This window comes from Pongo abelii, chromosome 3, assembly GCF_028885655.2.
Source record: "Pongo abelii isolate AG06213 chromosome 3, NHGRI_mPonAbe1-v2.0_pri, whole genome shotgun sequence".
Classification (NCBI taxonomy): domain Eukaryota; kingdom Metazoa; phylum Chordata; class Mammalia; order Primates; family Hominidae; genus Pongo; species Pongo abelii.
The window spans coordinates 154,746,556-154,772,532 of NC_071988.2; the positions used below are offsets into that span (position 1 = coordinate 154,746,556).

Genomic DNA, 25,977 nt, shown 5'->3' on the forward strand with positions numbered 1-25,977 from the left:
TGGCACCTCCCCGCTCTCTCTTGTCCTCCTGCTCCAGCCATGTGAAGTGTTCAGTTCCCCATTGCCTTCTGCCATGATTATAAGTTTCTGGAGACCTCCCCAAAAGCCATGCAGATGCCGGTATCATGCTTTCTGTACAGCCTGCAGAACCATCAGCCAACTATACCTCTTTTCTATATAAATTACCCAGTTGCAGGTATTTATAGCAATGCAAAAATGGACTAATACACTTGTTTAACATTTATTTTATTATTTTAAGCTCTACTTACTACCATTTTCATTCTCCAGGCTTTTTTTTTCAATAATACTTAGATCAAAATGTATTTTTCCCCATACTGGTTAGAGTTATATAACTATTTAAATCTATTATATCACATTATTTACAATCTAAGTAATTTCATTACCTCCCAGTATTATTGGCATACTTTTGGTGGTTTATTAGCAATATCATGAAATAATATGATTAAAGTCATAAAGAAATATGTGCATTAGTCCTATTTTTGTTAATTGTGCAAATACTAAATAATTCATAAAGGCACACATATTTTCAGCCATTATTCATGGTGTTTTCATGGATACAATGTGTGAAACCAAATGTGTCATTTTTTTCTTCTTTATGGAAAAATAATAGGTCTATCATTTTCTTGACATTGACATGAGTGAAAGTTGTGTGAAACTTTTTGCCAAAGAAGACCAAAAATGTAATATAAAAATAGCACAAAAACCAGAAATAAATGGTTTAATATAAATAACATTTCCAGGTTAGATAGACAATACTAAAATTTAAGAACGTAATGATAAAAATAATGTTTTAAAATAGCTCTAGTTTTCCAGCAACAAAAGTTTCATTTTGTAGGCCAACAAAGTATGCCAATAAACATATAGTTACAAAAAGGTTAGTTAATGCAATGGTGTTAGGTACCTTTCATGCTTCTGATTCAAGGATATATAAAAAAACAAGTTAATAATTATATCTCTAAGGAAATTATAACATCATTATGCTAACACGTAAATACTAAATGAATTTTTTATTGAAATCAACATGACCTACAATGCAGTAAATCAGAAGCATGGCAAATGCTCCACAAAAGAGGTTGTATTAGTCTGTTCTCACATTCGTATAAATAACTACTTGAGACTGAGTAATTTATAAAGAAAAGAGTTTAATTGACTCACAGTTCTGCAGGCTGTACAAGAAGCATGGCTGGGAAGGCCTCAGGAAAGTTACAATCATGGTAGAAGGCAAAGGGGAAGCAGGAACATCTTACATGGCTGGAGAAGAAGAAGGAGAAAGAGAGAGATAAGGAGGAAGTTCTATATACTTTGAAACAACCAGATCTCATGAGAACTCACTCAGTATTAGGAGAACAGCAAGGGGGAAGTCTGTCCCTGTGATTTAATCACCTCCAACCAGGTCCCTCCTCCAACACTGAAGATTACAATTCAACATGAGATTTGGGTGGGGCCACAGAGCCAAACCATATTATTCTGTCCCTGGCCTCTCTCAAATCTCATGTTCTTCTCATATTTCAAAACACAATCATGCCTACCCAACAGTCTGCCAAAGTCTTAACTCATTCAAGCATTAACTCAAAATACCAGGTCCAAAGTCTTATCTGAGACAAGGCAAGTCCCTTCCACCTATGAACTTGTAAAATTAAAAAAAAAAAAACAAGTTAATTACTTCCAAGATACAATGGAAGTATAGGCATTGGGTAAATGCTCCCATTACAAATGGGAGAAATTGGCCAAAAGAAAAGGGCTACAGGTCCCATGCTAGTCTGAAACCCAGCAGGGCAGTCATTAAATCTCAAAGCTCCAAAATAATATATTTTGACTCCATGTTTCATATCCAGGCCACACTAATGTAAGTGGTGGGATCCCAAAGACTTGGGTAGCTCCACTCCTAAAGATCTGCAGGGTACAGCACCTGAGCTGCTTTCACAAACTGATGTTGAGTGCCTGCAGCTTTTCCAGGTGCATGGTGCAAGCTGTCTGTGGATCTACCATCCGGGGGGCTGAAAGACGGTGGTCCTCTTCTCGCAATTCTACTAGGCATTGCCCCAGTGGAGATTCTGTGTGGGGGCTCCAACCCCACATTTCCCCTCTACATTGTCCTAGTAGAGGTTTTCCATGAAGGCTCTGCCTCTACAGCAGACTTCTGCCTGGACATCCAGGCATTTCCATACATCCTCTGAAATCTAGGCAGAGGCTTCCAAGCTCTCTCAACTCTCCCTTGGCACACTTGTAGGCTTAACAACATGTGGAAGCTGCCAAGGCTATGCCTTGCACCCTCTGGAGCTCAACCTGAGGTATATCTTGGGCCGTTTTAGCCAAGGCTAGAGCTGGAGAATCTGGAATGCAGGGAGCAGCGTTCCATAGTTATGCAGGGCAGTGAGGTCCTGGGCCTGGCCCACAAAACCATTCTTCCCTCCTAGGCCTTCAGGCCTGTGATGGGAGGGGCTGCTGTGAAGGTCTTTCAAATGCCTTCTAGGGCTTTTGCACATTTGTCTTGGCTATTAACATTTAGCTTCTCTCTACTTATGCAAATGTTTGCAACTGGCTTAGATTTCTCCCCAGAAAATGGGTTTTTCTTTTCTCCCACCTGGCCAGGCTGCAAATGTTTCAACTTTTATGCTCTGCTTCCCTTTTAAATATAAGTTCCAGTTTCAGATCATCGCTTTGCTCACTCATATGAGTGTATGTGGTTCAAAGCAGCCAGGCTACATACATATTGAATGCTTTGCTGCTTAGAAATTTCTTCTACCAGATACTCTAAATCATCTCTCTCAAGTCCAAAGTTCCACAGATACCAACAGCAGGGGCACAATGCCTCCAGTCTCTTTGCTAAAGCATAACAAGAGTTATCTTTGCTCCAGTTCCCAATAAGTCCCTCGTCTCCATCTGAGACCCCCTCAACCTAGACTTAATTGTCCATATCACTGTCAGCATTTTGGTCACAACAATTCAACAAGACTCTATGAAGTTCCAAACTTTCCCTCACTTTCTTATCTTCTTCTGAGTCCTCCAAACTCTTCCATTCTCTGACCATTACCCAGTTACAAAGCTGCTTCCACATTTGCAGGTATCTCTATAGCAATGCCCCACTTCTCAGTACTAATTCTCTGTATTAGTCCGTTCTTACATTGCTATAAAGAACTACCTGAGGCTGGATAATTTATAAAGAAATAGGTTTAATTGACTCACCATCCCACAGTCTGTACAGGAAGCATGGCTCTGGTGGCCTCAGGAAACTTATAATGATGGTGGAAGGCAAAGGGGAAGCAGGTACATCTTACATGGCAAGAGAAGAAGAAAGAGAGACATAAGAACGACGTGCTATACACTTTTAAACAACCAGATCTCCTGATAACTCACTCAGTATCAGGAGAACAGCAAGGGGGAAGTCTGCCCCCATGATTCATTCACCTCCCACCAGGCTCCTCCTCCAACACTGTGGATTAAAATTTGACATGAAATTTTGGACAAACACAGAGCCAAACCATATCAGAGGTGGTTTAATTCCTTTCCCTTTGACTCTGGACTGGACCCACAACTTTCTTGGACCACCGGAACACAACAGGAGTGACATTATACAACTTATTAGGTTGAGCCATTAGAGATTTGCCATTTTTGCTTTAACTTGTTTAGAAAGTTCCTTCTTGGAACTCACTCATCATGCAAAGAGAATGTAGGAAAGTTATATGGAGGACATCAAAAGTGCTCCTATTGACTGCCCCAGCTAAGCGTTCAGTCAACAGCTGGTGCCAACTACCAGCCATGTTATGTGAGCCATCTTATGTGTTCCCGTCTTTGAAACTCCTACTGACTATAGCCCCAGGAATCAATAGGTTAAGCAGAAGACCCACTCAATTCAGTCCGGTCAACTCCCCCAAAAATAAGATATACTAAATGTGATTGTTCTTTATAACCACTAAATTGTAAAATGGGTTGCTATACAAAAGCAGAAACTGAAACAGAAGACAAAGGTTCAACTCTGATTTTAAATGAATAGTGACTTTGGAGTCAGACTGCTTTTGATCCCTGAACTGGCAGATGTTGTATGACCTTGGCCAATTCACAATTCATTCCATTTCTCTGAGTCTCAGTTTCAATAGAAATCACTTCATAGGATTGTTGTGAGAAGTGAAAAGAAGAATTCCTGCAAAGTACTTACATGGTGACTGGAACTTAATAAAAGTTCTGTAAATTGGCTGTTGCCGTGTTGTTGCTATTGATGTTGATGGTAACTTTGTCTGTAGAAAATATTATATATGAAGTTTCACTCTGCTGAGGACTTCTGGTGTTAAGCAGGGGATGGAGAAATAAAAAAGCATAGGATCAGAAGGGCTTATATCCAGAAACATATTTCAAAGGATATCTTTTAAATAAAAGCCATATTTTTGCATGTAAAGGCAATTTAGAAATTGAGTCTATAAAGCTATGACTTATTCTTCATAAATTGAATTTTTAGAAAAAGTATATTAACTATGCCTCCTTTTCCAGAAATATTCAAATACATGCATTTATTATGATGTTGTTATGAAGTCTGAATACCTATAGGTAGTTGACTATCTACAGTTTGGAATAATAATAGAATTGGCATTACTACTTACTTAATGAAAAGAGTTATTTTGGTTATTTAACATAAAACTGAAGTTATCCCAGAAATATGTTGTAAATCATAGAAGTCATACACATGTCGCAATAATATTTCCCAATATGCCCCATTGCATTCTTCATTTCTCAGATTAAATTTTACCTTCTGACAAGAACTTCCATTTGAACTGGGTAGTCATAAAACCCTTCCCTTTCTTATTTATATTTTCAAAATTTCCTAGTGGTATTCTCTAATTAGTTCTAAATTTTGACATCTCATTCAGAATGGCTTTTCTTTGTCCTTAAGGGAAAATTGATATTGGATTGATACTAATAGCTAGTATCTATTTGTGTATCCAAACAAGTATATGTTTGACCAACTGCATATTGTAAACCACTAATTTCACTTGCAATGAGTCAAACTCCTAATTTCCTCCACATCAACCCTTTATAGCTCAGCAGGACATGTCTCTTCTCTCAAGACCATTACAGATTTAATTTATCCAGTAAGGAAGGGCAGTCATTCTGATACATGATTATGAAAAATTATGCTACTGCTTCCTACTGATCTGTCCACAAAACCACATGGGCATCTCCCTCAATGTTATTTCCCTAAAGCTCTCCTATGCTTGACTAGTTTCTATAGGGTTCATGATATTAATATAAACTTAGCACAGTTCCAACATATCATAAAAAAAGCAAAAGAAAACAAATTAAACAAAATTAAATCTCATTTATAAACATGACTAAAGAGAACACATATATTAAAATTTATCCAGCAGTTCCTAAAGACACTATCTTATTTAGTGTAGATTAAAGGTAGCTTTTAAAACACTCAAGCTCAGTCAGCCCAGTTTGTTCAGTTCTTTCTTTTAGAACTGACCTACTCAGAAACCTTTTGATCAATTTAAAAGCTGCCTTCAAATTCCTATTTTCCTAATTACATGAATCAACAGAAAAAATAATGACAGTAAACATCTCAGAATTTGCTGCAGTATTTTTTAAACATTAAACAGGAAATCCTCACAACATCAGAAATATAAGAAAATTCACTTTAATGATAAGGATACAAAGATAAGATAATTGGCCAATGCCAGCTATCAGAATAATAATTAATGACTAAAATAAAATGTATGCTTTTAGATTCTCAATCACTAGACTTGTGTTTATGCATCTTAACATTATTTTTTAAATCTTAAGTGGCATATATGAGTTATATCATTTGGAAAGTATTGTGAGGATACTGGAAGAGAATTTCTTCAGTTTTTCCAGGCTGTGATGGAAGCAGAACTCACAAATCAATCCTACTGGTAATTTCATAGTGAATATCTTTACAATAATATAATGCTTCCCATGCAAGATAGAATCATAGTAAGCGTAACTTAGATGTCAGACCAAAGCCACAGCCTTACGGCAAATAAATAATTCCGATTGCATTTCCAGGCTTCCTTGTTCAGTAGAGACTCAACCAAGGACTACATGAGCTAAGTTGTCCATCAACAGTTAGGTGTCATACGATTTACCTACCATTTACCTACCATAAAGATAGGCATGACCAGTGATGAGCTTCAGGACATGCTACCCCAAAATATGACACTTTGGCATATTCAGTATTTTAAGTGGAAGGAGTTTGAGAAATCGAATGTGAAAAGGTCTTTGTGACTTGCTCCCACCTTTCTTCCCTGAAGGTCATAAAACCTAGGAAGTCTTTTCTAACTTTCCCCTGAGGCAGGTCATAAGATTCTCAAGTTAGAGATACCCTCTTTATATCCAGAGGAAAGGAGAGAAAGAGGGACACAGAAACCTAAATGAACAAGTCTTGCTAAATTTCTTCCAGTTTCTTACCTTTAGCTCATACCCACTTTGTCCCCTGATACTTCTCCATGACACTCTACTTTTCATCAAACAGTCTAAAAAAGCCACCTAGGTTTAACTGTTTATTCAGTCTTCAGTTCTTTATGAAGGACACAGTGTCACATAAAATTTATATTAAGTAAATTTGTACGCTTTCCTTTTGTTAATCTGTATTTTCTTAAAGGGGTCTCATTCAATGAACCTAAGATGGATAGAAGGAAAAGATACATTCCCTCCCCTACACCAGCAACACATTAATACCAAGTGGAAGTAATATATAAAAAATAGAAACCTAGAATGTCCTGCAGGCACAGCTAAATTGCATGAGGAACTGGCTCACAGTTCTCAGTTCTATCTATTCTGGCTGCATTGCAGCCTCTCTCTCAAATCACAACTATGGCTCCAAATTCAAACACAGCTTAAGGATGGTGTCGCATGTTGATACCATCCAGATACAAACAGCAGTCTCATCATATTTAGGTGGCATTAAAGGACAGTGGAGAAGGAAATGTTTTCCAGTAGGCAGAATTTCAAACAATATTATGGTTGTCCATTTTGCCTGAAGGAGAGATGACCTGAGACATAGATTGAAGGAGGAAAGATGAGACATAGATTGAAGGAGGAAAGATGGTCCTCTTTCCCTGTCCTTGGTAGGTAGAGATTGGGAAATTGACCTATAAATGACCATAAAGATTCTTCTCGCCAAGGCTTTGAAATGTGAAATATGAGAAAGCTATGCAAAGATACAAAGTCCAGCTAGAAATTATTTGTGCCACCTGTGCTAGAGTCAAGTATAACAAGGACAGCAGCAGCAGCAGCAGCAATAAGAATCAGCTGAAGATAGAACCAGTGGTAGCATTCCAACTAGGCAATTTCTCTGGATTGTTCTGCTCACATTGGTCCTTGTCCAAGTCTTGTTTTACAGAGTACTCTTAAATTTCATGATCTTACAGAGTCCTTTCTAAAAATTATTATTTTATTCAAAACAACGAGTTAATGTTTTGAAATTAAGATGTATGGTGCATTGTCTTTTGCCTCTGTGTATAAATAATATAAAAACTGTTTAATTCACCAAGTCACAGATTCTTTAAGTGAACATTAGTTTTTCCTGTGCCCATATGTGCACTTCTTTGTAAAATCCAGTTTTAGCATGAGTCCTGAAAAGTTATTTTAGCAAGATCCCCCAACTCTTGGTATCTTATCACCCTAGACATCTGATCTGTGTCCTTATCCTCCACCATCCTCCAGGTGATGTCTGATCATTGTGGCCTATGTCCAACAAGAATCATACTAGGTAAGTTTAGCTAGATTTTCCTCTTACCCATAATGTTTCCTTTTGGTAATTTTCCATCCACCAACAACAAACTAACTACTTAGCTTGAAATTTCCATTTGGTCGTGCTATATTTGGAATTGAGCCCAACCTCCCTCTACTCCTGATAAATCCTATTGCAATGGTCCCTATACCTATGGCAATAGTCCTCCCTCCCCACAGACACACCTTGAATAATGTCTGCCTTATCACCTTTAAAAAGAATAATAATTTTATTTTAACACAAGAAATATGTTTTATGAGTTTAATGCTGAGTCTATTAAGAAAAGAAAAATATCTTTACTTCTAATGTATGAATATCTATGTACAGAGATTTGTGTTTCAGAGCTAAATTGACATTCTATGATTACATTTTATGCATAAGATAGCCACAACAGTTAATAACAAATTTATATAGATTGAAATGCACTAAAATATTATTTGCATGTTTTTGCTTATAATGTGAAAAAAATTGAAAGTGATTAGAAAATTTCTAAAATGTTGAAAGAATCATATACTAATTGGTAGTTGGTAGCTGAGATTGATTTTTTTTTTCTAAGAGGAAATATGAAGATTTTTCAGAACATTATTGCACTTGAAATAGAATGCAAATTAAAATTTAATCCATACATTTTAATTGGTTTTAACACAAGAAGTGGTCTAAGTATACTAATGTGGCAGGACTGTGAAATAATCAGTAAGCAATAAAATAAATTTTAAAAATGCATAATTGGAAAGCAATAATAAATAATGTTTACTTTGTTTTGAATAATCTATGAACTATAATTACTGCTGCTGTTTATTCATGTCTGGCTCAAAAACATAAATCAACTTAAGGCCAAGTAGGCTGCTTTCTTTTTCTTTTGATCTTTTGGGGGGTTTTTTATATTTTTTGTTTTTGAATTTTTGCGGGGGGCAGAATTTCTGCTTTACTCTTAAGCTGGAAGAAGACCCTACTAAACCCACAAATGAAAAACATAATTTAAAACTTAAGTGCATCATTTGCCATTTGAATTATTATAATTAAGCATGTTAAATAGTCCATTGCTTCAATGTCTGAGTTTTTCTGTGTTCACAGTACTCAAATATGAATACTGAAGATATTTTTTACCACTGAGACAATAAAGAAAGTATCATCAAATGGAGCAAGTGACTGAAAGGAACTGTGGTCACTACAAATGTCAATGAAGCCAGAAATAGTCCTTTAAAAATCAGCTATGCTGCCAATGAATGCAGAAATGGCACAGCTTATGAGTCATTGACATAATCAATATAATAGTATAATACTAATCAATTAATAGCACAGCTAGGATATTCCAGCATTTTAATTAATTTTGACATTTTCAATTTAAAAGACCACATTCTATGTCTGTAGAGATAAATCATTTGTATTACCAAAATTGTTTACATTTTTCTACCTTTTTAAGAAAATAAAAGTGATTTAAAGCAGTCATTTGAACTTTGTTCTTAAATATGGGAGTGGGAAGCAGGGAAGCATTAGAAATAATAAAGAACATTCTCTTTTTCCAATCTCCAAACATATATTTAATCGGAATAATGTAACTGATGGATGTCCTCCACAAAAATATCTAGAGGTGATGGACCATGCCCAAGTTGCTCACAAGGCACTTAATAAATGAGGACAAGAGAGAGAAAGAAACAGAGGCAGAATAAGAAAGCATTTCAGATGGAGTAAGTTGTAGCTTTTTTTAAAGTAGAGACATAAAAATGTCAGAATTGTTTTTAACTGTTTGATATATAAATATGTAATAATGTCTCAGTATCTCAAAAGAAATAATGCAACTTACAAACACTCTTAGGTCTGAATTTACGTACTGATTTTTTCTAATCCAGAATCTAAATTAAAACAAGTCTCAACTCTGATTACATACTGATGCAAATTAGTTTGCCAGAGTTATCATGATAAAATATATGCTTATACAAATCCATAGGCACATATTGATACTACCTAACATGCTACCCCAATTGGTATTGGTATTGTGTGAAATATTCAATTTACAATTAAAATTATAAAAAGACAACAGCTTCTGCCAGGCTCTCCCCAGTTCACACTAAAATACCTATGAAAAAATATTTTTAAAATCATGAAAACTTACTTTTTTGAAAATAAAACTATTGCTACTTTATAAGTAGTTTACCTTAATTAAAATGTCTAATAATTTCATGAAGAAAAAAATATCCACTGTTCTTTTACATCCAGGAGGGATCAGCTTCACAAACAGCAAAGAAAGTAGAAAGATGGTTTTCCCTTCCTTCACTGCATGCTTAGAAACCAGAAACCCTTAAGCTATAACAGCCACACTTTAAAAGCTGACAGTGTTCCATTACCGTAGATTGTTAATTTCTAAGGAATTCTATCTTTTATCATTAATTCTCTGTTTTCTATGTCATGAAGATGTATGACTGCTTTGACATTCAAAATATTTTAGATTAAAACAGAAATTGGGGATTGGCAGTGTATGTTTTCTATTGCTGCTATAACAAATTACCATCAACTTAGTTCCTTAAAACACAAATTTAATATCTCACAGTTCTGGAGTTCAGAAATCTGACAAAGGTCTCATTGGACTAAAATCCAGGAGTTGGCAAGGCAGCATTCCTTTATGGACACTCTAGGGAAAATCTATTTCATGGCCAGTTCCAGCTCTTAGAGTTTGCCTAGGTTCCTTGGTTTGTGGTTTGCTTCTATCTACAAAGTGAGTAATGGCAGGTTGAATATTTGCATTGTATCACTCTAACCTCACTTCCATCATTGCATCTACTTTTCTGACTCAGGCTCTGACACTTTTGCTTACTACTTCCACATTTAAATGATCTTTTTGATCCCATTGGACTCATTAGTATAATCAAGATAATCCTATTTTAAGGTCGAAAGACTAGCAACTATAATTCCATCTACAATGTTAATTCTCCCTTCCCATGTAATCTAACATATCCACAGGTTCTAGACATTCAGACATAGACATATTTGCAGGGAAGGGTTGGGCGGGGGTGGGATTATTCTGCCTACCAAGCACTATAATATTGTTTGCTGGAAACTATTAAGAAATTATATAATGGACAGAAACTGAAATGCTGGGAGGAGTAAAATCTGCAGACTATATTTTCCAGGTACTCTAACAATGTATTATAGAAGTAATACATGGGATATAAGTAATCTGCCTCAGGCCAGCAAAGCCATAAGAGATATATGACAACGTAATACTGAAATGAAGCTGTGAGCAAAATGTCCATCAGCATGGTACACTAAGCTAATTAGAAAAGCACTCCCACAGTCTGAATGCAAACATATAGGTATTGTGGATAAAATTTAATGTAAAAATGTTTTTAAAAACATAGCTGAATTCAAAAAGAGAAAAAGAAAAATGGAAAGAAATTTTTTTAAAAAGAAGTAAAGAAGTAAGAGGAAAAACAAAATTAGCACAGGCCAGAAGTACAGGGGGAATTGAAAGCCTCTGCTTGTGAGAGGGAGTTGATGGTCTAAGAAGATCTGAGTTCGCATCAGCCTTAGAAGTCCCTGAAATGTACTCATAAAGATGGGAAGCACTACCTTGAACTAGCATGAGGTGGTAGGCTGAATCTGAGAGACTTATATCATGCTCCAAAGTGGTATTTTCCTGATGTGAAAAAAATTTAAAAGCTGTAAAAACTACTTCGATGCCTTCTCTTGCTTCTTACTTAGGCGAGTAGGTGCTTAAAAATATACCTGAAAAAACTTACATCTTGATCCATGCACAGTGTGAAGTCTGAATTTGGAATACATTTTTGATGCTGAAATCTTAATCTATGAAATTAAAATAAAATCAATCTGGGAAAGGTGAGACAACTAAGGACTTCAGCAAAAAGAAAAAAGAAAAAAACTTTTTACCAAAGTTTGTACAATCCAAAGAACAAAAGGCTACCTAAAGTAAAATATCCAAAAAAAAAAAAAAAAAAAAAAAAAAAGTCAACATCTACTTTAAGGAATGAAACACTAGGAGAGTTTGTCATTAGACACAGCCATCAGGTTATTTAGAGATCCCATGACTCTAAATTGTAAAAAACATGAGATTATGGAATAAATATGTTTTAATTAATTAGTAAGAAATAAATACCTTAAAGAAAAAGGACACTATAAGAAAGTGATTTTTAAAATATATAACTTCAAAAATAAAAATATATTTGCTATTAAAAATGAAATTCAATAGATAATTAAAATAATACATGTATTTTTTGAAAGAAAAAATTAGTGACCTGAATGTTCCAAAAGACATAATCACCCAGAATAAATTGCAGGTTATATATAGAAAACTGTTGAGACTGAAATACCATCATCTTTAGCAGAATAAAAAGAAATAAATCTACAATCAATATATTCCTCTTCTGAACAGAATGTAATAGATTTCAGTACTACTATTACCAAAAACAAAAGGAAAAGCCAAGCAAAATGGAAAAAAAAATTCTTAAAGAAAATCAGAAAGCTTCAGAAGCCTGAAGGACCATTGGGGCCAATATTCTGAAGAGAAGAATATCATAGAAAATTGAGCTGACATTCTACATATACATTTTTCCAAGAGGTATTTACCAAAAATGGGCACAGTAAGAGACTGAAAATCCAGGCTTAGCTGAGACAGAACCACTACTGGGGAACAAAAAGACATCAGAAGAACTTTAGGCAGTCTCCAGTGCTAGAGATAAAATTGGAGATTTGAGCAGTATAAAACAAGCTGTCAGATTTACCTTTATTGCTCAAAATCTGATGTGACAAGAGGTAGAAGGTTACAAAGCTAAGTTGAAGGCATACTGAAAGAAGGGAGCTTTCTACCATCAGTTAACACTGAAGAGTCAAAAATTTATCTTTAGGGTCCAGCTAAGAAAAGTTCCCAGGGAATATTCCAGACTTTTGTTGCAATTTGTTGCAATTCCTAACTACCTATCCCCAAGGACAATGGCTAAAGGGAGAGAAGGGAACCCTTAAAAAACATAACCTTACCTCAATCCAGTTCAACAAATGGAAGAACATTCCATGCTCATGGGTAGGAAGAATCAATATCATGAAAATGGCCATCCTTCCCAAGGTAATTTACAGATTCAATGCCATCCCCATCAAGCTACCAATGACTTTCTTCACAGAATTGGAAAAAACTACTTTAAAGTTCATATGGAACCAAAAACGAGCCCGCATCGCCAAGTCAATCCTAAGCCAAAAGAACAAAGCTGGAGGCATCACACTACCTGACTTCAAACTATACTACAAGGCTACAGTAACCAAAACAGCATGGTACTGGTACCAAAACAGAGATATAGATCAATGGAACAGAACAGAGCCGTCAGAAATAATGCCACATATCTACAACTATCTGATGTTTGACAAACCTGACAAAAACAAGAAATGGGGAAAGGATTCCCTATTTAATAAATGGTGCTGGGAAAACTGGCTAGCCATATGTAGAAAGCTGAAACTGGATCCCTTCCTTACACCTTATACAAAAATCAATTCAAGATGGATTAAAGACTTAAATGTTAGACCTAAAACCATAAAAACCCTAGGAGCAAACCTAGGCATTACCATTCAGGACATAGGCATGGGCAAGGACTTCATGTCTAAAACACAAAAAGCAATGGCAACAAAAGCCAAAATTGACAAATGGGATCTAATTAAACTCAAGAGCTTCTGCACAGCAAAAGAAACTACCATCAGAGTGAACAGGCAACCTGCAAAATGGGAGAAAATTTTCGCAACCTACTCATCTGACAAAGGGCTAATATCCAGAATCTACAATGAACTCCAACAAATTTACAAGAAAAAAACAAACAACCCCATCAAAAAGTGGGCGAAGGCCATGAACAGACACTTCTCAAAAGAAGACATTTATGCAGCCAAAAAACACATGAAAAAATGCTCACCATCACTGGCCATCAGAGAAATGCAAATCAAAACCACAATGAGATACCATCTCACACCAGTTAGAATGGCAATCATTAAAAAGTCAGGAAACAACAGGTGCTAGAGAGGATGTGGAGAAACAGGAACACTTTTACACTGTTGGTGGGACTGTAAACTAGTTCAACCCTTGTGGAAGTCAGTGTGGCGATTCCTCAGGGATCTAGAACTAGAAATTCCATTTGACCCAGCCATCCCATTACTGGGTATATACCCAAAAGACTATAAATCATGCTGCTATAAAGACACATGCACACGTATGTTTATTGCCGCATTATTCACAATAGCAAAGACTTGGAACCAACCCAAATGTCCAACAACGATAGACTGGATTAAGAAAATGTGGCACATATACACCATGGAATACTATGCAGCCATAAAAAATGATGAGTTCATGTCCTTTGTAGGGACATGGATGAAATTGGAAATCATCATTCTCAGTAAACTATCGCAAGAACAAAAAACCAAACACCGCATATTCTCACTCATAGGTGGGAATTGAACAATGAGAACACATGGACACTGGAAGGGGAACATCACACTTCGGGGACTGTTGTGGGGTGGGGGGAGCGGGGAGCGATAGCATTGGGAGATATACCTAATGCTAGATGACGAGTTAGTGGGTGCAGCGCACCAGCATGGCACATGTATACATATGTAACTTACCTGCACATTGTGCACATGTACCATAAAACCTAAAGTATAATAATAATAATAATAAAAGAAAAGAAAAGAAAAAAAAAAGGTAACATTTCTTAAAATGTCATCTGCATATGTGAAAAATCTTTTCATCATAATACTAAGATGCTATTTATCTTTTCCATTTTGTCGACATCTGCACTGATGGTCCAAAAGCAACGGTGGTTAAAAGAGCTGGTGCCATAACACAAACTAAAGTGCTGGCACCAAGCTGCACTGGCACTCATATTGCACTCTGCTTCACAGCTTGGACCCACAATTAAAATCCCCACATAGTTTTTAAAAATGCCAATTTCACATATGACAAAGAAGTAAAAAGTATTAATTTTATTAAATCTTGACCATTAAAAATATATTTCTTTATGATGATAACATAATCATGAGTAAAGCAATTCTGCCCTTTTCTAAAAAATAGGGTATTAACTTCAGAAAAAAATAGTCATGTGTGTTTCTGAATTGTAAGCTGGACTGGATACGCTTTTTCCATGGGACATTCAACATAACTGTTGAATGGAAACCTAAAATGAAGAGGTCAAGTGAATGAAGCAGGAGCAATATTTGAAGAGATAATGACCAAATTTTTTTCTAAATTGGATGTAATAAAGAATATATCACTGGTAAGAAAAATAAAATAATAAAAAATGTAATTCATACAAAAGAAAGACAGTATAAAGACAGACAAAAGTGGAATACATTGAAAACATACAATAAACCAATAGATATGCATTTAAATATATCACTTCTTATATTTAATACAAAGAAAATAAGTAATCCAATTAAATACAGTATTTTCAAACTGAGATAAAAATTCCCATATATCTGCTGCTCTTAACAGACATGACTTAAAACTAAGAAAACAAGAAGACTGAATATAAAATGATGTTAAAAATAAACCATAAACAAGCACAAAAAGATGGTGTGAAACAAAAAGAACAGAAAATGTAGATTCTAAGATTGAAATCATTAGTACATGCAAAGAGGGCCATATCATAATGATAACATGGTCAGTCCACAAAAAGACATAACAGTTATAATTATATTAGCACCTTGTAATATAGCTTTAAAATGCTGAACCAATAATTGGCAGTAATAAATGAAGAAATGGGTAAGTTCAGAATCAAAGGATTCAGAGTGATATACGATTGTCATCTATATTGACCTATGATAAATGACATCAACATATTGACATGAATAGAAAGCTGTACCCTACAATGACAGACTTTAATTCTTTTCAAGTGCATATAAAATAATTACCAAAATTGATAATTTTCTTGATTCTTTAGCAAGGCTTAACATGTTTCAAAAGATTTAAATTATTTAGAGACTATTCTCTGACCACAGTGAAATTAAGCAAGAAATCAGTACAAAATACTAACTAGAATATCCCCAAATGCCCTAAAGAATGCATAGATTGAAGAAGAAATCACTACAGAAATTAAAAAGTATTTTAATTGAAACCTAATTGAGATAGAACCTTTTCAGTTTTGTAAGAGGCAGTTAAAGCAGAACTTAAAGGAACACTCAGACCTTTGAACACATATAAAAGAATGAAAGTTGAAAATAAATGATTTATCTATGCTTCCATCTCAAGACGGCAGAAAAACAGCATGAAATCTTACCAAAGAAAATAGAAAGGAGTTAATAAACATAAAAGTAAAATCAGGGAAATATAAAATAAATGTACAATAAAGAAACTCATCTCAGATGAAAGACTTTTTATTTGAAAATATGAATTTTTAACAATTTTTAACGAGTTATTTGCCGAACTAGTCCAGAAAATAGAAATAAAGAGACCAATATCAATTTAAATGAAGAGAACATTATGGATCCTGTAAACATTAAGAGATAACCTAAGAATATTGTAAACTTTAATAAATTTGAAAATATAAATGAAATGGTCATACGCCTTGGAAAACACAACTTAGAAAAAAACTGGAATACTAGATCTAGCATGTTTAAAGAAACTGAATCCATTTCTAACACTTTCTACAAATAAAACTTCACACACAAAAAGCTCCACTAGTCAAATCCAAATATTAAAGAAGGAAATAGCATCAATTTTATATAAACTCTTCTAGAAGACAATGAAAGAAATAAGTATTTCCAAAATGTCCCAAATTGCAAACAAAAACCTGAAAAGGGCATTATAAGAAAGAAAAATTACAGAACCACCTCTCTCATTAGCACAAATGGTAATACTCTAAAGAAAATATCTGTAAATTGGATCAAACAATGAAAGAGAAAAATAACATCACAACCAAGTGGGTTCTATTCCATTCATGCTAAGTGTGTTTAGCATTTGAAAGTTACAGATTTTGGTACGTTAACAATGAAAATATTATCCCAATAGATTTTTAAATGATTTGATATTATTCAAAAATCATTATTTATTAAAAAGAAAACTTTTGGAAAGTAAATCTTATTCTTAATAATGAATTTTTAAAAGACTTAATCCTGAGATCAGGAGGAATACAAAGATTCTCACTAACCAAAATTTGTTCAGCACTACACAAGAGGTGGTAGACAACTGCAACCAGACAAGAAAAGGTTTAAACAATGGCAGTTAAGGAAGTTGGAAATTTTTAAAATATGTATGAAAACTTCCATTATTTACAGGTGACATGACTATGATTGCAGAACCTCTAAAAATATTTTCAAAATATTAAAATTAATAAGTGAGGCCAGGTGCTGTGGCTCACACCTGTAATCCCAACACTGTGGTAGGCCAAGGCAGGTGAATCACTTGAGCCTATGAGTTTGAGACCAGCACAGGCAACATAGTGAAACCCGGTCTCAAAAGAAAAAAAAAATTAATAAGTGAGTTTAGCTAGGTTTCGGGATGCAAAGCCAACATATTACAACCAATAGTACCTTTCTATAGAACACATGCAATTGTAAAAAAAAAATAAAAATTTTAAATATAATACAATTTTAATAGCATAAAAATCAAATATCTAAAAGTAAATGTGCAAACCAGTACACTGAAAACTTCATGAGATTAATGATAGGTATCAGTCAAAATGTTAACTAGAAGAATATAGCACATTCATGAATTGGAAGTGTATTTTAATAATATAAATTTCCCCAAATTCATGTATAGCTTTTATGCCATCCTAATCAGGACCCAAGCTGGTGCCTGTGTGGATACTTGTGTGTCTACATAGAAGGTGGCAAACTGTTTCCAAAGTATATATAGGAATGTAAGGAGCCAAGAGTAACAAAGACAAAGAGGAGAAAGCGTAACAAAGACAAAGAGGAGAAAGCTGGAGAACCTACATTACCAGGTATCAAGACTTATTATTAACTACTACAATTTACAAACTGTCTTACTGACAAGCCTAAAAAATATTTTAAAAGTGTTTAAATAGGGTCTAGAAACAGATAACATGCAAGGTCATATAATAATAAAGCAACGGCGCAATACATTAGGTAAGGAAGATAATTCTAAAAATGGTGCTGAATCAACTAGGCAGTTACATTAAAAATGAACCTTAACACCTTATATCATAAACAAAACTCAACTGCAGATGGTCTATAGATCTAAATATAGAAGGTAAAGCAACAAGGATTTTATTAGAAAACATAGGCAACTATACTTCTGATCTTGGTTATCAAGGATTTCTTATGAAAGAAAAAGAATACTAATATAAAAAATGGTACCTCGGGTTACTTTAAAATTTATTTGGTCAAAATACACTATTGAGAATGAAAAAAAGTCTGGGCACGGTGGCTCACAACTGTAATCCTAGCACTTTGGGAGGATCGCTTGAGTCCATAAGTTCAAGAACAGCCTGGGCGACATAATGAGACCTCCATCTCTACAAAAACTTAAAAAATTAGCCAGGAGTGGTGGATCGCGCCTGTGGCCTGGCCATTTGAGAGGCTGAGGAGAGACCATCACTTGAGCCTAGGAGGTGGAGGCTACAGTGAGCCATGATTGCATCACTGCAATCCAGCCTAGGCAAGAGAGCAAGACCCCGTCTCCAAAAAAAAAAAAGGCAAAAATATTTAATATTTGCATATTAAAATCAATACATCTTCAATATTTATGTCAAATATTTACTTTTGTTGGATATATATTTGTTATATCCAACAAAAACATAAATGAAATAAAGACAAACTCTTAAAAATCAATATGAAAAAGTAGAAAACAAAAGGGAAAAACACAGACTCTTCAAAAAAAATCCAAGTGACAAATCTATATATATGAAAAACGCTGAAATTCGTTAGTCATAGTTATTAAAGAGATGCAAAGTAAAACAGGTTGCAATGCCACTGTATATCCACCATAATATTAAAACAAAAAACGAAACAAATTTCAAGTGTTAGCAGGTGTATAGTGTATAGAGAAATTTGACCTCTCATATGCTGCTGATGGAAGTTCAAACTGGTACTATTTATAAAATAGTTAGGCTGTAGTTCCACAGGTTAACCCACACATGCACTGCGATTCCATTATTACCATTCTACATATATATCTACAGAAATTAAAAAACTTATTTGTCAAAAGATATACAACATATATTCATAGTAGTAATATTTAACATAATTTGGAAAATAACTCTAATGTCCATCAATAAAACAATTAAGAAATAGTGACATATTCATGCAATGGATTGCTATATGGCAAGGAAAATGAACTATTAAATGTTCGTGCTACAACATGAATATATCTCACAAACAATGCTGAGAGAAAGAATCAAGACACACAAAAAGACAGGCTGTAGAGTTTCATACATATAAAAGAAGCAACAGCAGCAATAGTAACCTCTGATGTAAGAAGTCAGGATAAAGATTACTCTTTGGAATTGACAGTGACTCCAAAAGGGTCAGCGTAATGTGGAACACTTCTGGAATGCTGGTGAAGTTCTGTTTCTGCATCAGGTGGTGGTTCCACAGACGTGCTTTTTTCGTGTGAAAATTCGAGACTAACATTTAAATTTGGTGTACTTTTTCTCGAAGTATATCATAGTTCAGTAAACATTTATACCAAACAACTTAAAGATAAAATACAAGTTACAATTAATAAATATACAAATTTGAAATCATATTTTTCAATAAATGTAATTTTATGCATTTATTTCTAAATTTTAATTAAATATTAATGTGTATTTTATAAAATAATGCTATTTGCAATTTAAATGTTCAATGGTCATTTCATTGTCAATGATTTTACCTGTCTTTCATGTTTTGTGTAGAGGACACATATACAATTTCAAGATAATTTCAACTGTTGAGAGTTGCAAAATGTTTCTTTTTTTGCTTTGTGTAACATTAGTGAATGTGTAACTTTAAACCATGAATTGCAATACCAAAAGAAAGAAGTTCTGCACTATTTAACTTGATATGCCATTGTGCAAAACCTATTGCTCTGGTCCTTTCTGAAGGAAAGATTTGTCAAGTTAATTAATGTGTCTTCTATTTTTCCTTTGCACTTCTGCTTCTCAAATCCTCCTTGTGCTCAAGAGCAAAGTCCATATCCAACAAAGGGAGCAGCCCAATCTATACATTTCATAATGAATGTGGTCACTTTTTGGTTTAAAACATAGGCCAAGAGATGTGAAGAGTGTTTTTCTGGAATCTGAAAGGTGTAGCAAAGTATCTGTCTAGTGCAATGGGTTGTCATATGGCAGCAGTGGGAGCTGTATTCTGCCAGCAGATGTGCCAGGGATGTACGTGTTGGAGTGTGTTCACACAGGCTCCCAAGAACTGTTAAATTTTCAAAAATTTTGCAAGCCAATTTTTAATATAGACACTACTAGAAATTGAACTTTATAAACTTATATTTGAATAAATTATATTAAAAGTAAAGGAATATTCAAAATTCATCAATTCCTAATTACTTTAATACAGTTTGCTGTTTTATATGCTCTTGAGATTATTTATCTCATCTAACCTGTGAGATGGGGCTACCATATAATGGTGTGCACTGTGCATCTCCTCCCACACTAGAAGCTTGAAATTAGCCATGTTGGGAGAATTTACATTAAAAAAACAGGGCAAATACTATAAATCAGGGTTTCATTTACTGTTTGGTCATCTAGACTTTAAAAAGTCATACAGAAAATGTTAATAATGTGCATTAAGCCTAAAAATGTGTCTTGTCTGTAGCTATTACCTTGCTAGTAGAAAAAAAAATGAGAAAATATTATTTCATTATTCTAAACCTCTTCTCTAACTCGGCAAAGAAGTTGCTCACATCACTGATGAACAAGTGAAGTTCAAATACATGTCTGTGTTATTTCACTGTCTTATTAATGTAAATGAAAATATCAACCAACATTCATGCCAAGACTACACTTGTTAGTGAATACACTTGTAAGCTGGCTCCATATACAGGAGTTCAGCAAAAGTCAATGAAAACATTCTATGAAAAGCAATTGGCTATACAGAATTTACAATAAATAATATTGAATATTTTATCATTATTTGTAAGTTGTGTGTTACACAACCTTTATATCAATAAAATGTATGATAAATATATTAGTGTGTAGATATATACATATACACACATTTGTGTGTATATGTATCTATATAAACATATATATATGCATTTTTGAGAGCCTATTGAACATTTACCACCATAACAGAGACACCCAAGTGTTATCTAATAAATTAGATCTAATAATACTTTTTTTTTATTGTCATGCAAAGGATCTTCCAAAGTCATGGCCAAGAGAAGGATCCCTTTTGACAGGATCTAGGATTGGTACCCATTATGAAGGTTCAGTAACTCTCCTAAGACCCATAATTAGTAAGTGGCCATAGGAGGCCCTAAAACCAGAAAGTCTTAACTCCAGAGGCTACTTTTTGACTCTGCAATCTTTCATGAGAGCACAGCATTCATCTCAGGAAAGCACAAATGTTTTAATATTAGAAAATAAGAGCAAATAAGACTTTTTAAATTGTACATGCATTTATAATAATAAAAACTCTTGAAAATAGAAAATAAATAACTTTATAGTGTTTAACTACTAAAACTTACAACAAGCATCTCACTGATATTTAGTACTAATACTTAGAAGCATTTTATTTAACATTAGATGCAAAACAATACTTTTTAAAAAAATTGCACATGCATTTAAAATAATAAAAAATTCTTGAAAATAGACAAGAAATAACTTTACAGTGTTTAACTACTAAAACTTATAGCAAGCATCTCACTTATATTTAGTAGCATTTTATTTAATATTAGATACAAAACAAGATTTACCATTCTCTCCCACAGTAATCAATATTTTGTTGGAATTAGCTAAGGCTTTATGAAAGCAAGTACAAATGAGTAGTTTAAAAATTTTATTGTAATAATAATTGTATTTGCTTTATGCACACATGATATTATTGTCTACTAGAAAATCCAAAATACTAAGGCAATGGTAGAATCACTAAGGAGTTGGGCAAAGTTCTTAGGGAGGCAATATCAGATACTGGTAAATATTTCAGGCTGGATGCAGTGGCTCACGCCTGTAATCCCAGCACTTTGGGAGGCCGAGGCAGGTGGATCATGAGGTCAGGAGATCGAGACCATCCTGGCTAACATGGTGAAACCCCGTTCTCTACTAAAAATACAAAAAATTAGCCGGGTGTGGTGCTGCCCACCTGTAGTCCCAGCTACTCGGGAGGCTGAGGCAGGAGAATTTTTTGAACCCAGGAGGTGGAGGCTGCAATGAGGTGGGATGGTGCCACTGCACTCCAGCCTGGGCAACAAAGCGAGATCCCGTCTCGAAATTTTTTTTTTTTTAAAGTAAAAATAAAATAAAATAAAATGGATTTCAAGCTCTGGAGACAAACTGCATGGATTCAAATAAAGCTTTACTCTTATATGACTTAGCACATGTTACTTAAGCTCTTTGTACCTCGATTTTCTTATTTGTGTAATGGAGATAATAATGGTCTCTTCCCATAAGAATATATAATAAGTTGATATATGGATGGAACTTTGACAACATCTGTCACATAGTAACCACCATGTAACTCATTGATTGTTATTTTTATTACTAAATACCCATAATAATATTCAAAAGTGAAAATAAATAACACACCCATGGTTACAAGGATGTGTAAATTCATATCATAAAAATGTCAATTTTCTACAAGTTAGTCTACAAATTTCATGCAATTCAAATTCAAATCCCAAAAGTGATTTTCAAAGCTGACAAGTGAACCACAAATCTCTATGGAAGAATAAAAAGAAATGCACAATCAAGACAAATTTAAAGCTACATCATTAGAAGGAGCACTTTATCCTGTCAATATCAGAACACTATATTAGTACCAATTGTATGATACTGGCACAGGAATAGACAAGCAAATAATGAACAAATCAGAGAGCCACGATTCATATCCTCATATATAAATACTCATATCTAGTAACAGTGCCTTTATAAATAATTAGGGAAATGCCACAATATCTATTCAATGGATTATGTTGGAACAATTGATTACATGATTACATGAGAAAAATAAGTAAATTTGTTCTCTATGTATCATATAAAATAAATGTTATTTATGATAAAACTGAGTGACAACACTCAGAGATAGAACACTGTATCAGGTCAAACTCAATCCTACATTAGTGTCTGATAAAGGTCTATAAATGAAAAAATGATCCTTCTCCTGCTGCTAAAATATTCTCATTTTAAGTTAAGGGAGATTCAACAGAAAGTTGAGAGAGGTGATTAGGATATTACTTCATGAGTCCATGCATATGTTTTTAAATTCATGACACTCTAGGAGAACTGTAAATCTACTTTTGAGCATTTGTAGTTACAGGTGAAATTCAGATAGCTCCCCATTAGTGAACATCTGTTGTGTTTTTACAACTTTTTTCCCTTTCATCTGATAGATGAACCTCTATTTCATAAATAGGACTGACTCATTGTGTGGTTCTGATGTGTCTCCTACCACAAAATTAGGAGTGTGTCATGAAATTTTCCAAACTCATTGCTTTGGATATGGGCATATGACTCAGGGTGGATCAATTACAGTCCTTTCGAGACTTAATCTGGAAGAGATATTGGAGAAGCAGAACTCCACTTGCCAGAATATGTGGATTTAATGCATTCTGAGGCTGAGTCAGCAAGTTGCCATCTTCACCATAGAGAACCTGTGCAGAAAAGAAATCAACATAGAGAAAATCTAAGCCAAAGGAAATGAGTAGGACAGATTTCCGATTATATAAAATGCACTTTAATAGATGATGACATAAGCCAGAAATATTCTTTTAATTTAGCTCTTTTCATGCTGAATTTAATTATTTCACTTAAAACTTACTGTTTTCACCATAAAAAATAATTTGGTGATTTAAACATTGAATTAGGACCACATAGTTATGCAAGTATTATTGTAAAATTGATTACAAACAATAATGTGAAGCTAGAAGTAAATTATGTTTCATTCAGGATGAATTTATTAATACATGTGTTTACTGTTACTTCTTCAATCTTGTTTTTATTAGGCAAGATCAACTAGCTACTGCAACAAATGGACTCAAAATATGAAATAGCACATAATGGAAACGTATTTCTTGTTCACAAGAGTAAACAGATCAGAGAACAATCCTCCTCCAAATGGCCAACAGATACTCTGCCATCTTCACCCTATGCCATCCAAGACTTCCCTGACAGTCTTCTCCATTCCACTAGACAGGAAGCAAATAAAGCTTAAAGGACCATACATGGGAGTTTTTAATGAGTCAAGTCTAGAAATGATATATATCAACTGTGTTCATACTTCATTGGTTAGACCTCAGGAAATGTCCACACAAAAAAGCAAGAATAGCTAGGAAAAGTCTATTTCTAACATCAATAAGAGGAGAATAAGGATGTTGGTGAGCAGTAAGCAAGTTCTGCAAAAACAGTTATTGTAATAATAAATATTCATGTGTACCTGTTCCCTCAGGTAGTATACGCTCACCCCATGGTAGACAAAACTAAGTCCCATCTAGTTAGTATAATCAGCTCAACATTCAGGATCTGTGGGTGTTGAACACTTCTCTGCATCATGACTGGGAGTGGTTGTTGTGGTCCTGCAAAGCATGATATAAAAACAATCAGTCTCATGTATGCTGTCAGTGGTAGAGCACGAATAAGATAACTATAGTAGAAAAGTAACATTTAAGAAAGGGAGAAAAAGAACACAGAACACACACCTGATAATAATAACCATACAAGCCTGCTGGGTAGGTCTTACAAAGCACCCCTACTGAGACACACATGATTTGCCCCGCTGTGGGGACAGTTCCTTAATGAGACCCACATTCCCGGCCAAAAGTTACTTCCTTGTTTATTGTTCTCCATGACCTCAGGTTCTGCTCCCTGGGAAACACTTGCTTCTTCTTTACCCTTGGGAACTATCCATCTTATACTGGTTGTTTCTTTCTTATGAAAATGTAGGGGCCAGAGGATTGCTTTGAGTGTAATTTTCTTCCTAGCTCAGGATTTCTTTGAGAAAACAATTTCCTCAAAAACTTAATAGACTTTGGATGTATTTCTTTCAAGTCAATTTCATGTGCTAATAAGCCATTCACAAAGATCCTTCGTAGACAAAACTCTAGAGTCTAACTATTTTTTTCTCCTTTGCCCCTTTCAGTAGATCATTATTTCAAATTACCAGGGATAGTTATTAGAAAATAGGCTTAAGTAGGAATATCATACACTGAATCTGGTGATTATTTTAAGGCTTATTCACATTATCTGAGAAATTTTAAGACCTCCATCTTTTACGTAAATCTCTTTTCAATTTGATTTCATAGTTTTTAAAATCTAGAAATAGGTGTTTCCAATCATATGTACCTACTAATTTTTCTCTATTCACTTCTATTTTTTTCTGTACATTGGTCATGTTTTCCTAAGATTTTGCTTTTCTTATAGCCTCCTGCTAAAAGAAAGAATATGGCATAGGTTCTTTAAACAATAACAAACATACACAAAAAAATGACTAAAAGATAAATTTTGGCTGGGCTATAAAAAAAGCATGGCAACCTATGTCAGGTGGAAGGATAGACACATAAATAAGATACAGTAGAGATTTAAATAAAATCATATGGTATAATAAACAAATTTTATGTCAACAGTTTTGAAAAGTTAAGTGAAACTGAATATATATTTTTTAAATATCAAACTGATTAAGAAAAAATAAAGCCTCACTTGTACTATAATAACTATTAAATAAACTAGCATAGTAATTAAAAAAAGAAATCGAAAAATCACCAGGCCTAGATTTTTGTATAGGCCAATTCGAGCAGACTTTCAAGGATAAGATATTTCAATACATAGAGCAATTTAGAGACTAGATAGAGTGCATATACCTTACTTTGAAATTGATACCAAAAATAAACATTTCTCATTTATGAACATACCTATGATAATCCTAAAAACAGTATTAGAAAATCAAACCAAGAGCAGCATAAAGAAATGCAACATGACCAAGTTGAGTTTATTTTACAAATATGAATGTACAGTAATATATTAAAAGAAAAAATATAAAATCATCCCAATAAATGTAGAAAAGTTATTTGCTGAAATTTATACATAATAATATTGTTAACAAGTGAAAACTTAGTGCACTAG

General features: G+C 34.2%; 2 long non-coding RNA genes across 3 annotated transcripts in view; both read right to left on the reverse strand.

Moving 5' to 3' along the window:
* Nucleotides 1-502: 502 nt before the first annotated feature.
* Nucleotides 503-4,320, reverse strand: LOC129059080 (uncharacterized). Its single transcript, XR_008524767.1, has 3 exons — nt 4,178-4,320; nt 3,208-3,294; nt 503-1,272 (listed from the first exon to the last, which is right to left on the reverse strand). It is a non-coding gene; the product is annotated as an uncharacterized LOC129059080 (long non-coding RNA).
* Nucleotides 4,321-21,541: 17,221 nt separating this feature from the next.
* LOC134761301 (uncharacterized) overlaps nt 21,542-25,977 on the reverse strand; it is a 57,025-nt gene continuing 52,589 nt past the window's right edge. For both annotated transcript variants that reach the window (XR_010139782.1, XR_010139783.1), the window contains 2 exons: nt 24,296-24,434; nt 21,542-23,513 (listed from right to left, as the gene is read on the reverse strand). This is a non-coding gene — a long non-coding RNA (uncharacterized LOC134761301). The remainder of the gene's footprint in view (nt 23,514-24,295; nt 24,435-25,977) is intronic.